The sequence below is a fragment of the Serinus canaria genome, chromosome Z (assembly GCF_022539315.1).
Source record: "Serinus canaria isolate serCan28SL12 chromosome Z, serCan2020, whole genome shotgun sequence".
NCBI lineage: Eukaryota > Metazoa > Chordata > Aves > Passeriformes > Fringillidae > Serinus > Serinus canaria.
This window is the reverse complement of record NC_066343.1, coordinates 45,094,547-45,113,247: the sequence shown is the minus strand read 5'-3', so window position 1 is coordinate 45,113,247 and position 18,701 is coordinate 45,094,547. Positions and strand designations below refer to the sequence as shown.

The 18,701-nt window shown below is 38.2% G+C and overlaps 1 long non-coding RNA gene across 1 annotated transcript; it reads right to left on the bottom strand.

The window, feature by feature from the left end:
• Positions 1 to 1,244: 1,244 nt before the first annotated feature.
• Positions 1,245 to 17,228, bottom strand: LOC127061071 (uncharacterized). Its single transcript, XR_007780502.1, has 3 exons — positions 16,717 to 17,228; positions 11,453 to 11,579; positions 1,245 to 10,027 (listed from the first exon to the last, which is right to left on the bottom strand). It is a non-coding gene; the product is annotated as an uncharacterized LOC127061071 (long non-coding RNA).
• Between the last annotated feature and the right edge of the window lie 1,473 nt (positions 17,229 to 18,701).

The window sequence follows — 18,701 nt, the reverse complement described above, 5'->3', positions numbered from 1 at the left end:
TGACTGAATTGGGAGGAGTCTTAAAAGCAGAGAGGCCCTGCAGAGACACCTTGATAAATTCAAGGGCTGAGCAAACACCAATGACATATTGTTTAGAAAGGAGAGTGCCAGATTCTGCACCACTGATGGGGCAACCCCGGATGTATGGACAGACTGGGAAATGAGATACTGAAAAACAGTGCCATGGAAAGAGACCTGGGGGTCTGGCTGATGGCAAATAGAACATGAGCCAGTAGTGCCCTGGCAGCCAGGAGGGCCAGCCCTGTCCTGGGGGGCATCAGGCACAGCATGGCCAGCCAGGCAAGGGAGGGGATTGTCCTGCTCTGCTCTGAGCTGGGACAGCCTCACCTGGAGTGCTGGGGGCTGGTTTGGGCATGACAATATAAGAAAGTCATTAAACTACTAGAGAGTGTCCAAAGGAGAACAGTGAGGATGGTGAAGAGTCTTGAGGGGAAGTGGTGGAGGTCACTTGACCTGTTCAGCCTGGAGGAAATCTCACTGCAGTCTAAAAATTCCTCATGAGCTGAAGAGGAGGGATAGGCAATGATCTCTTCTCTGTGGTGACCAGTGACAGAACCAGAGGGAATGGCCTGAAGTTGTGTCAGAAGAGGTTTATGTTGAATATCAGGAAAAGACTCTTCATCCAGAGGCTGGCTGAATACTGGAATGGGCTCCCCAGGGAGGTTGTCATGGGGAATAGAGTTCAAGAAGAGTTTGGACATCAATTTCAGACTCACAGTGAGATTCTTATGGTTGTCCTGTGCAGGGTCAGTAGTTGGACTTTGACAACCTTTGTAAGTCCCTTCCAGCTCAGAATAATTTATGATTCTGTTTTTCTAACAGTTTGGTGAATTAAGCACTAGTCTTCATTCAGGGCAACAGAAGAAAAACCACATCCTCTGACAAAAGCATAAGGACAAAACAAATTGGTAGTAAATACAGTGAGGAACGTGTTCTGTTGCAGCCTCCTGTTTTTGTTTATTTTCTAGCCAGTACCAGATGCCGAACTAATAAAGATGGGCACATACAAGAGTGAGCAAGTTTAGCCTGGTCAAAATTCAGTTTCCTCTCATTCTCCATGGTGGTGCCCTCGGGGCTGCAGTGCAATGGTCCCAACAGCATGGCATCAACCAAAGGTATAAATGTCACTATAGGACGTGAAGCAACACAATGCACACATACCACTGTTCTCAAAGTGAAAAAATGGAAGTTTATTTTCTCCCTTCAACATTTATAGATTTCCAAAAGTGACAGTGGATTGGAGGGTGAAAGTGCCACCTCTCCAATGACACTGGACAAACCAGCAGTCCATCAAATTTCTCCTCCTCCATAAAGAATGAAAAACAATAAGGTATTTACAGAAAGTGTGTGAGGAAGTTTGTTACAAAAATGTAAACATCAGAAGGCTTAGAAAATCTTAAAAAATCAGGGCTACATATAAACACTTTAAAATACTTACAATTATACATTCTGAAAATATGCGCCATGAAAGTAATAGAATTGCATATGAGTGTGCATTGATGGAAGCAATGAGATGAGTTCGGCTGCTCATGTCGGCCAGACCATTAGGCAAATACATAAAAAGAAAAAAAATGCACATCATCTGACTTGAAACATAGATTATGTAGTTCATGTCGATGGTAAAGCCAGTTCAGTATTTTAATTCACAAAAACATGAATAAAACATAGTTTTAAAAGACAGAAAGTAGAATCTTCATATAATTTTGATGGAAAGGGGTTTTTTAAGTAGAGAGTTACTGACTGATAAGTACAGATAAAACCAAATATTGAAGGCATTTGGAAACCTAGCCCAGATGCAAATTTTGTCTTTGTGTCTATAACGATCTAACTCATAAGTGAGAAAAGAACATCACAGAGCCTGGAGGTAAGGTAGTAATAGAAATCTGGGTGTGAATTCTGGGATTCTGATATGTGTCTTCACACACATACTACTTTTGAGGGCACCCCCATCTTTATGTAAATGATGAATTCCTAAAATTCGTACCATATGATTTGCAGAATAACAATGTCCCGGTTTTGCATAAATTAAACAGCAGATCCTGATAACTAAGCTTTCCCATTTACATTATGCCTCAGCTCCAAATCCATGGGATATAAATGAGAGCAGCATATGGCCCAGAATGGGAAAGCTGTGGGACTTTCATGTATGCGCCATGGGAGCAAATGGCTGTCCCACAGATGGTGCAGTATTTAGATGCATCTCCTGTATGATGGATGCCAACGCACAGGAGGATGAAGCCATGAGTAGCCTCTAGAGGTCCCCAATGGCAGGCATGCCTAGAACAGATGCTAGAGCTAAACAAAAGGCTTGCAAGGGTAGATCTTTTTATATCTTGGCTTTCTGCTTTCAGTGCTTGTCTGTATGTGGACATTTATGGCAAAGCTGAATGATCTTTCCATAAAGCTGTAATATAGTTAGAATTTCTCTGTGACAGCAATAATAATAAAAAATAATTTTATTTCAGATTAATCACTTCAGTTTTTACACTGAAGGAACAGACACACTTTTTGGAGCATTGCAGGAACAGACACACTTTTTGGAGTTTGTTTTTAACTCTCTTGGCCTGTGAAAAGAAATTCACAAAGCAGAATAGATGATGAAGAAAAGTCTGAGATGCTACTTCCATATTCCACAGACCTCCATAGGCACAAATTATATATAATGCCATTAACATTGACAGGGGTGAACATTTAGACACAGCCAACAGGGACAATATCACTGATAGGAAACTCAGAAAAATCTTTATGTGAAAAGTAATTCAGTCCACTGTTATATTTTTAAATATCAGGTTTCAGTTATGTGGAGAAGAGTTTGTGCAGTCAGGTTCAGTTATGTGGAGAAGATACTGAAAAGAAAAAAACTTTCATTTCTACTCTGTATTTACCTGTGAATCTGTAGCCAGCTGTAAACAATAAACGAGTTAGCCCACAGGGATCCTAGCACACTAGTGTGTGTCCCATCAGCTAAAATCAAAACACTTATATAATGCAGCAGAAAATTGTCACAACAAACAGATAAGAAAATACTTGTGACAAATGACAGCACTGAACTTAGTAAAGCAAGGCACTGTGAGTGTACAAAACTCCTCTCCCTGGTCTTCTTCCCATAGCTAACCATAACTCCCATACCCTGCCTGCCCTGCATGCATTTTCCTCCTGACCCCTCTTCCATTTCTTCCTCCCACAGCCATGCTCCTTTGCCCTCCAGATGCTTTCATGAATACTTTATAGTGTTGCTGGCAACAGGATTCTTACAAATGACTGGGAACTTGATATCCTTTTGAAAATGCCAGCTGGGCAGCAAGGGAAGGCTTCCATATGAGTTTTGGAGAAAGCAAGTGGTGGGAGCTAGGCCAGGAACAGAGAGTATTGATCCTTCTCTATTATCAGGATGAGGATTTATGGATCAGAGCCTGGTGAGCAGAAAAGAGAGCAGACACGTGCTGAAGTAGGCATGGGTGCAGAGATGTGGCAGCTAACTCCCTACAGTGGGTGTGATACTGTTGGGGAATGCTCTCTGCTGACTCTGCTTCAGACCCCAAAATCTTCTCCCACATTCTTCACACACACATGAAATATGTATCTTCACAGTTTTGTCTCCTTATCCTTTTTACCCCTCATTTTACCAAACTGTTTTCTTTCGTAACAAAGTTAGAGTCAGAAAACTTCCTTATAAGAATTCACTTCAGCCCTTCAAAAAGCTGTGCTAGCATTTTCTAAGGACAAGGGTCAAGAAAGAGCAAGGATAGATCAGGAATTTTTTTGCCTTTGTCCAGCTGTAGCTAAAATCCCAGTTCATCCACACCATATAAGAATATGATGGATAGATGGAAAATTTTATAAAATCTTACTATGTTTAAGATCACAGAACAGATGTGGATCTCAGATGTCTAGCAGGTTCACTGCACTGTGGGAATCCAAAGAAAAGAGGTTTTTCTGTGTGGTCATTCTGTAAATCAAGGGCAGACTGTATGTATGTCATAAAAACTTAATACCTGAATTCTGCCCCCTGCTCCCTCCCTCCCCTCCTTGTCTTTCCTTTATTTATTTCTTTGATATATGTTTTTTTTTCAATTTGTGTTTAGAGTTAATTTTATTAAGGACATTCTGTTTCATCCTACTTTTCTGTTCCAAACATCTGGCAGGTTTTTTTATTCTATTTTGCTTTTTCCCTTCTTAAATAGTGGTGAATCATTTTTCTCAGCCTTTCGTTAGTCTTTTCTTCAAAGTGTTTTGAGATTTTTCAGAATTCTTCTTTTCTGTGAAGACCTTTTCCCCATTTCAATTCCATTTTTGAGAGGGGATTATTTTAATCTCTCTTCTTCTACCTTTCTCTTTTTTGTCCTCAAAGTCTCACTATATTTGAAATTAAAAAGCCTTTATATAGATTGCCATTATTGAAAACAATGCGTCTACACAGACTGAAAATTACAGTCATTCACTGGGTATGGAACTGTCATTAAGAAGCCATTTGGTCTTCAGCAGATCCATAAACACCCATACATACTATCTAAATAAACACATGACATGTATAATGTGATTTAGTGTTCCATATTTAAAAATTTCACAGCTAAATGTGCATGACTGTATAAAGTCAACTGCCTTCTCCACTTTGAAAGGTGTCTCCTAGGGGACCAAATATATCCCTAAGTAGTTTCGTAAGAGTCACTGAAGTAGCACAAAAAAAAAAAAATCAGGCAGAGAGTATTCATCAAAGACCCATAAGAGGTCTAAATTTGTGAAGTACAATGAGAGTTAAAGAAAAAAAAATGCTTGCATAACCGGTTACTATTTTTTTCCTAATTATATAATTTGAATTTATATAATTATTTTTTATTGTTACATTTACTCAGTAGAATCTTCTACTCACAAAGTTTTACACACAATGCCGGACGAGTTGTATTTGATACAGGGAGTGTCAAGAGTCAATTTACTTAAACATTTAATTATTAGACCACTTTTCACTATTTAAAAAAAAAAAGAAAAGGATGAAAGGCTAACTAGATTTCTAGGCACTCACAATAAATTTCCAAATGAAAAATGCATCATCTCCTCAGTTATAATAGTATAGATCAAAATTATGACCTTTTTCTTCCACCAATTTAATTGAGAAGGGAATTCATCTTAGAAATGTTTTTCCTTTTTTTTTTTTTTTGATGCAAGATCACCTAAAGTTTGATAACTTCAGGAAAGCCAGAAGAAGCAACTTTTTTCTTAATATAGAAAACGTCCTCTAATAGCTAAAACACAATAGGAAAAAAAAATCTTTCTAGTCATGAATGTGTAGCAAATCAGCTCACTTCGTTTAAGGCTCCAAAGTTTAAATTTGACCTGCTAATTGACATCCAAGTGAGTAATGGAGGAGTTTTATTTGGAAATACACTTGGAAAGCATTCAACCCAGTTTTGGCAGCAATAATTTCACTGTAGTTTGGGGAGAGTTTCACCTTCTTGGACAGTGCAATTTGCTGGCATTAACCCAGAAGTAATCTACCAGAATTACATGATCTTGTTCTTAAACACATTCAATGAGTATTTTGGGAAGAGTCACTAAAAAGACACACAGTATCTCTTCTGTTTTGCATGTAGTTTGTTATCTTTGATCTCAAATGCAAAATGTCAAAGTCTTTCTTAGACTTTTCAACCAAGGAAGTATTTTTTCACAATTATAATACAGAGACAACAGTATTTGGAGTTGAATTTACAATTCACTCACTGCTGCCTCTCTCACTGGAATTATCATGGTCAGAAATGACTTCCAAAAGACAGGTGCAGCACATTGCCCAGGGGTATGTTCAGTAGGGTTTGATTATCTCCAAAGACAGAGACTCCACAACCTTTGTGGGATCTTCAACAGTGTTCAACTCTGATTGCCATAACAAAAAAAAAAAAAAAAAAAAAAATTAACTCACATTTAAGCAGTATTTACTGCATTTCAGTTCAATTTGTAACCATCACTTCTTATCCTGTCACTGAGCAAAACTGAGAAGAGTCTGTCTCCATCTTCTTGAGTGCCCCATCACACATGCTATGCACGTAGATTAGTGTCTCCTGAGTCTTCCTTAGGGTGAACAGTTTCAGAAGTCTCAACCTGTTTTCATATGACAGATGCATCAGTACTTGCAAATTTTTAGTGACCTTTAGTGACTGTGATTTCCTATTTTTTTCTTGTACAGGAAAGCCCAGCACTGGACCCAGCATTCCAGGGAGGGTCTCACATTGCTGAGTGGAGAAAAAGGATCACATCACTTGGTCTGTTTGTAGCACTTTTTCTAATGAAGTTCCAGACACTGTCAGATTTCCACACGGGAAGGGCACACTGTTGACTCATGGTCAGAATATTGTCTACCAGGACCTCCTGTAAAGTAGCTTCTGTAAAGCTGCTTTCCAGCTGGTTGGCTCCCAGTCTTTACTGCTGAATCAAATTATTTCTTACCAGATACAGACTTTTCTTTCCACTCCTTTTAATTCATGGAGTTCCTTGAATCCCACTTCTGCAGTGAAGTTTCCAGGTCCTTCTGAATGGCAGCAAGGACAGCTGATGTAACTAGCAACTCCTCCTGGTTTTGTGTCTTCAGCAAATATGCTGAGTGTGCACTATGTCTCATCATTAAGGTCATTAAAACAGGTATTAAACACTGTTGGATCAACTAGTGACTCCTGTAGGAAACCTGTAGTGATTATCCTCCACCTGGAGTTCCTGCTGCTTTTACATCTCTTTGTCTAGTAAAGAGATTTTGACAGCTTTCAATCCACCTCACTGTGCATTTATCTAGCCCATATCTCCTCAGCTTTGTCAGCATTTTCTGTGATAGTGTCAAAACCCTTGTTAAATCAAGCTTAATAACATCTACTTCTTGCCCCCCCTACCGCCCCCACTGGCCCTCATCCATAAAGCACTTTTTATCATTATAGATGACTCCGAGAATGGTGATCTCACTTTGTATATCCAAATGGATTTCTTCAGATACCCTGCTTGTCCTCAATATGCCTTGAAATAATTTTCAGAATTTTAGTACACAATCTTCTCGGGGATCAGGTACTTCTTCTTGTCCTTCTTGAAGACAGGAGTGATATTTAATTTCTTCCTGTCATCAGGGATCTTTCCTGATCACCATGATCTTGCAGAGACAACCAGGAGTCATTTCACAGTGACCTGGGCCAGCTCTCTCAGATACATTTTGTGAGGTCCTAGAACATGTGTATGCCCAATTCACTTAAATATAACCTAGCCAGATCCCCCTCCAGCAAGAGTAACTTTTCTTTGCTCTAGATTCATGTTTGTTGGTTTAAACTGACTGTTGCTTAAACTTTAAAATATTTTTCAGAAGTGATTTGGTCAAATGACTCAGGAATTTTAATACTCCCCTGTGGATGCCATGGGACAGGGAGAGAGAAACACCAAGCATTTCTCACAACAGCTTGTGAGAGATTTTACGGAGTTAGAAAGATTTGATAACCTGTTGACTATAAACAACTTTCAGGTGCTGTTTTTCTACCTTGTTTTTCTACCTTGTTTTTCCATTCCTCTCAAGTACAGTGTGTGATAAAGATGTTTCTGTTAGTTAGCCAATATAATAGAATCTGTACCTCTCTATAAAAACCGCGCAGTTCTTTTGAATGAAGCGCTTCTTTGCCTTTGCTGCAATCCTGCCTCTTGTCTGTTCCTGCCCTGACCCCTGGCACGCGAGCGACAATCCCCAAGACACAACACCCCTACATCACTACTTGAAAAAAAGGACACTAAAACTTAATAATACTGCTTTTGCAATTTTTGGACAGAAAAAGTAAGAAAACTATTTTTTTGGTAGGAGTAGGAAGACACAGTTTGGCTGAATGTTAAAACTTTTGAGAAAACCAATCACCTAAACAGTCCTTCGTGTGGAGGTAAACATTTAAATCAATGAAATCAGAATGCAGTATTGAACAAATTTGCATCAGTGCCCTTTATGAAATGGACTTTTCTCAGATCTCCAAGATAAGCAAAAAACTTTTAAATATCCAAGTTGGATCCAAAGCAAGACTGTACAAATAAAAAATTCTTTTTGAAAGCTGTACCTCCAGGAGTAGGTCAATAGAGAATCATGGATGTGTGTTGATCTGGCTCCCATCCACGCAGGAAGAGCTCACTTAGGAACAAGAAGACAGTGGAGACTGCTATCAAAATATCATCTTCTGCCAACACTAAGATTTTTTTCTACAGAAACAAGGTCTTATTTTGAAAAAAACAATTGTCTTTTTAATATAAGAACTTGCCTAAGACAAGATAAAAAATAAGAGCCCCAATCTTGAAGAGTATGAAAAACCTATCCCAAAAAAGAAAAAAATATAATATGCAAAGCTTATAACAATAAAGCTTCCAATAAAACAAAACTTCTGTGCATCTGTTAGTGCCATTCGCACATATTATCCAATGTGCAATGGAGAACCACTACATTTATGCCAGACATGAAAAACTATATGAATCTCTGGAAATATAGTACATAGGCAAAGATGAAGGATTAGATGAAACTTCACTGTCTGGATCAATCTCTTTCTTTCTTTACATTTAAGCACATCACTAACTGCCATATGATATGTACCTCACAGTAAAACGAACAGTAAAAAAGTTTGATCCGTACCAGCTGGCAAAGAGTTGGTTTTATGCCAACATTAGTAGGATGTGCAGGAGCTGTGTTGGGATTTAGTGGCTCTGCAAAAATATCTGCATGCTGAAAACATCAACTCTGTGGAGTTATCTGCTTCTGCTGGGTGTTACCTGTCCGGAAACAAATGCTCACCACCCAGAAATGTACTTTACTTTGACACAATTCAGGAAGGAATGTTCTTTGGGGAGAAGGAAAGACGGAAATGATCTGGGAAACAATGATAAACGTTGAAATCAACCATTAAATCTACATACTTATAAATATACGCAGTGTGAGATCAGGAAACAGGAAATGTGCATAGTGTTTATTACCCACACACAGCAGTGAGACCAGCTGCCTACATGTCCTGGAGTGGTCAGGATAATCCTGTAATTAACAATGCACTTCAATAGGGAAAAAAAAGAAAATCTAGTCATCTCATTATTGATGATGGATGTGTATAGGAAGAGGGCAGCAAAGATAATTTGAAGATCACTGTTAGGAATTTCTGAGGAGCTGATTCCATGCCATGTTCACAATACAGTTTTGCTGCGCACAAGCACATCCTCGAGCGGTCCAGATACCTTCTAGAGGTCCTGTGTCAGGACATCCTGTTTCTTAACAGCAGATATACAAGCTGTATTTCTCTTAGAAGCCAAGATATGCTACTGTAGAATGTAACACTGGACCTAATTCTACTAGTACCTGGTGCCAACAGAGATATACAAGTCTGATAGCGATATAAAATTATGATTAACTCTTTAAAACATTATTTTAATGCTACCACCCCTCACCATGAATAGAAAAGGATTTCTGAGATCTCAATAGCCAAAATGATGGAGATCACTATAAGGGGAGATCCCTTTTGTAGGGAGGGCAAATGCAGAATTCCTGTCTGGAAGACACAAAATTGTAAAACCATTACTATTTTTTTGTAAGTGTTTAATGGATACTCTATTTATCCTCTATGCATTCTAACTTCTAAGATGTAGACTTTTTCCCGCTTTAAAATTCAATATAATGAGACAAGCCTTTTTAGAGAACAGGAATTAAATATGCAGAACAACTAGCAGGTTATATCCTCTATTCCTTCATTCATGCAGACAGAAATGTTGCCACTGAGCAACAGAACACCTTGGGGTTGACTAAGGACCATTTGACTTCAGAAAAATTACTTTCACTGATTTTTTGCTAGATATGAAAGAGAGGGTGGTTTGATGGCAGGACTGCATAAGAGAAAGCATGGGTTCAATGATTCATGACAAATGAGCCTTACCTGCAGTATTTTAAAGTGAAAAATATCAGGTCATGCAGAAACTGTCGTACCCATTCCTGTTTTTGTAAGGCTTTTTTCAAGTTAGCCATCTCAAAACTCACATTCTGTAAAACATATGGTAGTAATGATTATTTATCTATCAGAGAGCAGCACTACAAAACAGCCTCACTGGTTTGACTAAGCCAAGCTCTGAAAGTGAGAAGGAGGGATAACATTTCTGATTTTAGGCAGAGATAGCCTAAATTCCCTCTCTACTTGGTTTTCACTTAACCCAGATGTTACCTTAGAAGAAGCACAGCCCAGCTCCTCTGATGCTGAACAGCAGATGAGCTGGTGTAAAGACATAACCTCCAAAAAATACAAATCCTACCTTTTTTGGGGTAAGTGTCAAATATCGGTGTGTTTTCCAGATATATTCCATGCATACAGTTAAAATCACTAAATGATATTTAAATTTGCTCTGACTGATGGTGGGAAACTTAAGTTTTTTTGGGCTCCCCTCTACTTCCTACACTCAGAGAAGACATTAATTTTGCTGTTTATCCATTTGCCTTGATGCTGTGTTTTGCTCCAGACTTGTGTTCATGACATGAATGTCAAAACCATGTCATTATGACCAAAAGCAAATGAACAGTGCACAAATTCTCAGTGAAGTTTCATTTATATACCGTAATGGAGACGTGAGTATTTAAAAATACTATGCTGTACTGTGCTCCAAGTGCCTGCTAGTGTAGGAAGACATGAAGGGTTAAAAATTTCTTCTTGTCCTTTCAAAAGTTCTGCTTTGTTTTTAAGCTTAGAATAGCCTCCAGTTCATCTACGTCTCCCAAAAGAGAGCTGTTTGCAAACAACCCTTTCCTTTTATTCCTGTCTATTGCCCTGCCTGCACAGACCAGAGCCTCCATTCGCCCAGCCAAGGCAAATGGGTTGCAATTCCCCTTGGAGTTCATCCACAAATCCCCTTAATTGGCAGGAGAGATTGCCATTGAGTGGTGTGAAGGACTCTTTCCTCCACAGGGGTTGATTGTGCTGCCTCCACAGGACTACCCGCACCTGCCAGCCGGCAGAGCAAGGAGCCAGCATTGGTCATCATCAGATAGGAGCCTCCTGCCTAGTTAGAATACAATGCTTTAAAGAGCCTGTAGAAGACTACATGGAGTGCCCTTGAATATAGCATTATTTTTTTGTGACGAGCGCTCTTGCGCTTGGCACTCAAAACGAGTCAGCCGTTGCAATGCAACGTCCTTGGATGGACTGTGTGGACTAAATAGTGAGTATTTAATGCTACCTAAGCCTGGTGTCATCAAGGGATTACAGCCACAGTAAAAGCAAGGAGTAAATGACAATGTGTCAGAGGTCAGCATTTTGTCTTCCACATCTATCACCCATAAGAGCATCCTTTACAGTCCTCCTAACTCCAGGATAGTAACTGCAGGAGAAAAGCTTTGTCCATAGAGGTATATAACCATGGGGAAAAGCAAGCCAGAGAAAAATGCTCGGCATCACTTTCTCAACTGGAGGGTACTTACCAGCAGTGAATGTGAAGAGCCATGTGGGTTGGCAGCAGTCAGTTCTTGCTTTCAGGACCATAATGTTCAATGCACAATAGTAACTCTTTTCAAGCTGGTGCAGCTGTTCAGCTCCATCAGGCACCTACTGAGTTGAAGGGTAAGTGCTCTATTTGAACACAGAAGTCTCCATTTTGAAAGGCAAATGAATTTCCTGAAACCTGCAAAAGCCTTAGCAAGTCATGCAAATACCATACATGAGTTGGTCATGGTAATTTGAACACTTAATTTGGATACCCGTTTTCTCAATTAAAAAAAAAAAAGGAACAAAAAAATCCCTGTATTCCATCTGTCTCTAACTAGCTAGCCATTTTCAGTCTGTTTATAGGTCCACAATAAAATGTGAGCTTGGAAGGCAAGTGGACTAACCAGCTTTATAAGACTAAATAGAAACAAGCAAATACTTTGTAGAAAAACATTCATTTGGCAAATTTCTTATTTTAGCCATTCATAAACGTCCTGCAATCATATGGAAAATTCTGGGAAAGCTTTCCCAAATTATTCCTGTGTGTAATTCTTTGCACTTCACCTGACAGAAAGTAGTTGGACCTCTATAACTTTAGCAATGTGAAATTCAAATTGTCCTGTTCAGGTTTTGTCAGATGTACAGGAATTACATTGAGGAATATTAGCTAGCTCAGCTCATCCTTCAAATTCTCTATTTAAACATATTACTGGATGGTGGAAGACTAAGGCCAGCCAGGTATCACAGTCTTGAGTCCATGTGTTTGGATGGTTTCTAGCAAGACCACAGATCCTATTCACAGTGCAATGGCCATGACCCACTTTCAGCTGCCTTGCAATTCATGCGGTAATTGTGCTAATGGAAAGGAACATCTCACCTGTCAGTCAGTACCCCTGAGAGTAGCCATCAAACATCACTGCCTTAGGTGAATCTCCTGTAGCAGTGGGGATGAGCTAGATGATCTCCAGAGGTCTCTTCCAACACTAACTATTCTATAATATTGTGATACAGCTCAAACCAATTCTTGCACTTTGTTGGAGGAAGAGTTACATATTTTAAAAGTCATATCTACTGTTTATTCTTGCATCTGCAGCCTTCATGTTATGCAACGCGATCACTGATGAATATGTTAAATCCATCTGTGTTCAACCATCATAGAAAAGATTTCACATTTGCAAGTTCAGTCATTTTGGTTACCTGGAGATACTCACTTAAAATGTGTAGCTTCCAGCAGTAATCTGAGACAAAAAATGAGCAAGGAGTGCAAATGGAAAGCAAGGTAAAGTTGAGAACAAATTTATGTGTAATGCCCATGGGTACTGGAGAGAAATATTGGCCTTATCCCTTGTGTCGAGCTTTTTTTCCATGTGTGAGCAAGATCTCTTTAGGACAATTTGAAAATTAGCAGAATGCTGCTGAAGACTGTTGTGCTGTTTGACCACTCACCCCAGAAATATTACATACAATTAAGGTAATGTAAGGTCCCAAACAGGCTCATTGCACAAGAGAAAATTTTATTCAAAGAAAATAGAATCTGTGAATGCGTGGAAAAAAGTGCTGCTGCATAGTTTGTTCTCTGGACTGGATGTAATTCTATAGAAATGTAGCAGTATTGTGAAGAGAAAATTAAGGAAATCAGTTTTCGTGGGGTATTTGTTTTGTTTAGTTTTACATCAGAGGACTGTTTGTGATTCCAGGATGTTCTATGAACATTATGTCTTAACAAATAGAGCATTGAGAAAAAAATTTCAAGTTGGCGCAATAGGTAACTTGAAAGATGAGTGGTTCATAATTTAATAGAATGTTAGCTATTGAAGGAATTATTGTCTAAAAGTGGTTTTCCCAATGAGATGTGATCTTATTTTTCTTGTACCATGATGCCTCCTAGGAAAAAAAAGAAGGAAAGGAGGATGCAGTCACAAAATCTTCCCTTGAGAATGCCCAGTAACTTACAGCTCTACTTCTGCAAAAACAGTCTCCCTGCATCTGCACAATTTCAGTGATGCCAGTCACAGCTTATACAAGTTATACTGGTATCCTCTCTATCTATATTATATATGAGAAAGGAGGGAACACTTTTAGAAATGCAACTGTATTACTCCAAAAGGATGAAACTCCTTGTTAATTGACCAAGCTCCTAGCTAGGGATTTCAGTTGTGCTTAAAACTCAGAAGAAGTTCACCTTTTTACACCTAGGTAAGAAATTATGTAATATGACAATACAATTCTGTTGAAAGTCATGGGTAATAAAATAAAAACAAGAATTGTAAGTCTTTGTCAAACTTCTGTTTTAATCATCCCATTATCTCCATCTTGTGCTAATGTTGAGTTACTGCTCAGCCAATACTTACACATACATGCAGTCTCTGATGAGGTCTTCGATCACATTTCAAGAGGCCAATGCCCTCATCAGTGCTTTCTTCTTAAGATAGCAAGATTAAGATAAACAGTTCATTCACTAACACAGAGTAGTGTCACGGTTTTCTTGCAATTTGGGGGAAATAATATATTGCACTTGTCTCAAAGGTAAAATTAATCTTTATTAAAAACAATTGGGATTTTATTGAATATAAATTGAATATCACTTAAATAAAACAGTTTGACAGACCATTTCATAACTTTTTCAGGCTATGTCAAAATATTTTGGGGCTACAGCTCTACTGTATCTGCAAACTCTACTAAAGATATTTGTATATATGAGAAAATACCTTTATGATCTCATTATTAATATTGTATGTGCAGATACCCATGCATGAAGATTGATTAACCTGGCTAAATTCCTTCTCAAGCTTAATAATAACAGTAATTTTATGTAGTTGTATTTAATATTGTAGTTGTGTTTAATGTTGACTGAAACATGCAAGTTTCAGCCATCCATTGACACATTAACATCTGAAACTTTGGCTGGATAAAACCCCACTATTCAGTCCCTTAAATTCTGTGTTTGATAATTCAGACTTAAATCTTTTCTTTATTCCTTTGCTCCAGCCATTCAAAATATCATTAAAAAAAAAAAAAAGAAAGAAAAGGTTCCCTTAAATGTGAAGACAAACATTGTAAACACCTGTGAATATTTGTTGCCTTTGTACACTTTTAAAAGTTTAGACTAAGTGATTAAAGGTGAAAGATTAATAGATGAGAAATTGCTTCTTTTTTTCTCTCAGTACTAGATTCCAGTTCAACAAATCAAACTAATCTATTTGTCCTGCTGTGTCAGTTCTCCATTTGTTCATCAGTATGTCAGTTACATACTATTTAAAATATTTTTTGAATAAAGATCATCCTGGGCCACAGCAGTGTGTGAAAACTTCAGTCATTGATAAGAAAGCGATAAAAAGCAGGTAGTCAAGAACTAAAAATCATATTTTTGTAACCTAAGTAAACCTCTTTAACTGAAATTCCTTCTGCTAATAACATGTAGGAAAAAAGTTAGTTACTACTTCTATTGTCGTGCCAGACTCAGTGGGTGGTTAATCCTAATTTGAATTTTAATTCAGTTTGAAATGAGTGTAAGGAGTGTGAAATATTGGACTAGAACAATTTATAGTGAAATTGAAACTCCAGGGCAGCCTTCATCTACACATGCTTTTATCTGGATGCAAAAAACATTTACTCTTTATAGAACTTTTTTTTTTTACTTCATTTTTCTTCACAACATACAGTGATTATTCTAGAATGTCACAGAAGCTTTAATACACTACTTCTTAAAACAGACATGCCTGTTTCAGAAGCAGTTAAACACAAAAGTGTTTAGAGTTATTAAGCATATTTTTTATTTCTGTCTTACTTTCCTGTACTTTGTGTGTGTGATTTAAAAGACAGGCACTTTGTCAGAATTGCAATTTTGTGTTTAAAAAAAAAGGAAAATAAAATAAAATAAACTGCTTTGAGTACTATGCCTTAGTATTATAACTGTGTGAAGGAGCAGCATTCATCAGTGTGGTATCCTAATTTCTTACCTGCTGAGTTTTGAGGCATGTAAAATCATATCCGATTCTCCAAGACACAGAAGGCATAGCAGTACAGTTTACAAGCTGCTTGAGAATTAAGTACTCTTTCCTAGACAGTGTCCAAAGACAGCAAGCAACTATGCTCATAGTCAATGTACTTTAACTTGGTTAAACTATCTAGAAACATAAAGGAACATCTTATTCTTTGACCACATTATTTTCAAGCAATGTGGTTGTAACAAAGTAAGAATAAAGTAAAAAAAGAATAAAAAAAAAAATTAATATGAAGATGACGAATTAATTTAAATTTTGCAGGGCTCTTCTAAAGGTGAAGGTTTGGAACAGTTCCCTCGTCTATTTTTTTTTGTGCTGTGGTCAATCGGACTGTACAAGCAAATCAAGCAACCTAACAATAAATAGAATATATAAATTGTATGTCTGCTTGTAAAGTAAATAAACACATAGACACAACCTTGCTGTTTGATGCTGCGAGAGAAGGCAATATATACTTGTGCACTCGGCCTAGTTTTCAGAGCCAGTGAACATCCCATTGAAACCTGCTGCAATCCACAGGAAGGAAAATTACAGGTGTATTACTATTACAATAGCCATCTGTGCCAGTAGCACACTTCTGTTGTACAGGAGTTACTGGAAAGCATCATCAAGGTAGACCAGACTGCTCATGAGGATTATGAGGCAGCTCAGCTTTACAGTGAAGATGTCATTTCCCTGGGAGGATTCTATACCGGCAGCTCATTGCATTGCATATGCACTCATTAGGCTAAATTTTCATGGTAGACAGCACAAAACTAAAGGTGAATCTCAAGAGATCAAGAGATCCTCATAAAGGGCATGGTGCTGGGGAGCACTTGGCCTGAAAGTAAATGAAGTTGCTACTTTTTTTCTTTTTTCCTTTTTAGTTTTTAAAAACAAAACCAAAACCAAACAAAACCCCCAAACAAACAAACAAACAAACAAAAACCAACCCCTTTCCCCCTTCCTCCCACAAAAGGCCTCATCTCACCAGGACAAAAATCTGTAGGTTTGTTTATTATCCAGCTTCTGGCACAATGTGACCCTGGGGAGCAGGACACAGCTGTGTTGCACAAGACCCTGAATGCAAGCACAGCCCACCAAGTGCTCTTACTTTCCAGGAGCTCTGGCAGCACAGCCACTTATAAATCTACCCCTCAGCAACAGTTGTGTGTAAGGCTGGAGCATCCTGTCAGGGACATATGGGCTGGTGATGAAACCTGGGGATGCAATGGTCCCACACACAAACTCTCAAAGGGATCTGCAGGGAAACTCACCTGCCCCCTGGCTTGAGCTGGATCCCACACACAGCCCACTCCTGACCCGTCTGTCTGGTCCCAGCATTTGTGCGCAGGGGTCTTTCTTCCCATAACTGACTTCTCTGACCTCTGCTCTTCCTTGCAGCCTGAGCACTGCCTTTGTCTCAGCTCTTATCTTGGCAGTCCCTCGTCCCTCATCCTCACACTGTAACCCACTGACTGGAGTTTCCTGTTTTCCACCCCTGCACACAGCAATCTCTGCCTTATCTCCCTGCTGATTTCATTCTCAGCTCCATCTGTTCATTTGACATTTATGAACCTCATCAAGCTTTTGTTTTCAGACCCATCCAAATTTAAATACCTTCCATTGTATTTGTGCTTGCTCGGTTCTCACATTTGTCACTGGGATGATAACTGTGCTGAATAACCTAAATCTGGTTTTTAATTTGGTTCTGACTTCAGTTTCTATCCTTTTCAAAAAGCCTGCTGTCAAAGCCTCACAATGAGGTCCCCATAGCTAAAACAGTCCTTTTTTTGCTCAGCCCCTGTCAGGCATTCTCCAGATTCATGAAACTTCTCATATAAGCACAGCTCCTCATCCTACCCCTGCCTTTTCTCAGCCCTAAATTTTATTTATATGTCTTCAAACATCATCTGATTTTGTCAGACTCTCTCTTAGTTTCATGCATTTAGTGATTTGCACTCCTGTGAGAAGCATTTTTTATTGTTCAGGATGATTCTGCCATCTCTAAATTCCACAGGAAACCTTTTCTTCACCTGGCTTTCCTTCTCAGCAGAGGACAGGTTTGAAAAGAGAATACATTTTTAAAAAGTATATTTTTTTGAAACATATATTCCCTCCTCACTTATGGTTATATCTCTTGGATGCTTTACTGTCATCTGAAAATGTCTCATTCCTCCATAATTTTTTTCTATAGTGAAGTGTTACATAGATAAAGGCAGGAAGGAAATATACCTAACTTAATTTATCCTTATTTTTATCTCTAAATCTGATTTAAATCCCTCAGTTATTAAATCGGCTCAATTCCAAGTATGCCACCTGCACAGGATACTATGAGAAATATGTTGCAATCAGAAGGCCAGCTCAGGAGCTGAAACTTAAAGAAAAAAATATCCTACAATTCCCCTGCCCCCAACTAACTAAACCTTGAAAGCAAAAAAAACCCATTTCAAACATGTAAAGTGTAGCCTAACATTGATATCCCTACTTTCTAGATAATTTAAAACTCCACACTCTCTAGTCACCTTACCAAAGCATCCACAGAAAATCCATACCTCACTGTTGTGGGCTTTTTTGATCCATAAACTAGCTGGGATTTTTTGTAAAATATTATTCTAGGTTCTTAGATTAGAGTCTTTGGCAGCATGCAAATATCCTTCTGACTAAAACAGCTATTTATTTCCAGCCTTCAAATTTTTGGGTTCCTATGTTCCCTACAAATACCTGCTTTGTTCTTGTCCAGATGATTCTCTAGACAGACACCTTTCCTTCCCAAATACCTAGTAATGGTTCAAATAGGTTTAGTGAATATTTTTATCTTAATCCAAGGAATTTTAGTTCCATTGTCAGTTTCAATGCTTATCACTGAATTTTATTTAATGCATCAATCTTTCATTATTTTTAGAACTGTTTAATAGTCTTCATCAAATAAATCTTCACCTAACTGACTCTTCACTTCTCTGATTTCCCAACATGCTATCAAAAAATTTTGCATTTAAATATGTTTTTCTCCTTCTCTCATATTTTCCAGCTTAGTCCACAAAGTGATCCAAAAATAGCCAAAGAATTTTCACAAACTTTCTAAAGATCAATGACACCCATTTTGCCAGTCCATAGAACAAAATTATGATCACAGCAGATACTGCTACACTATAAAGTCAAAGGAACTCAAAACTGTAGAAAATTAATTAACAAGAGTATCTTTCTGAAATTAAATATGACAAAGAACCACAAGAGTAAACAGAGACAATGGCATACTTCT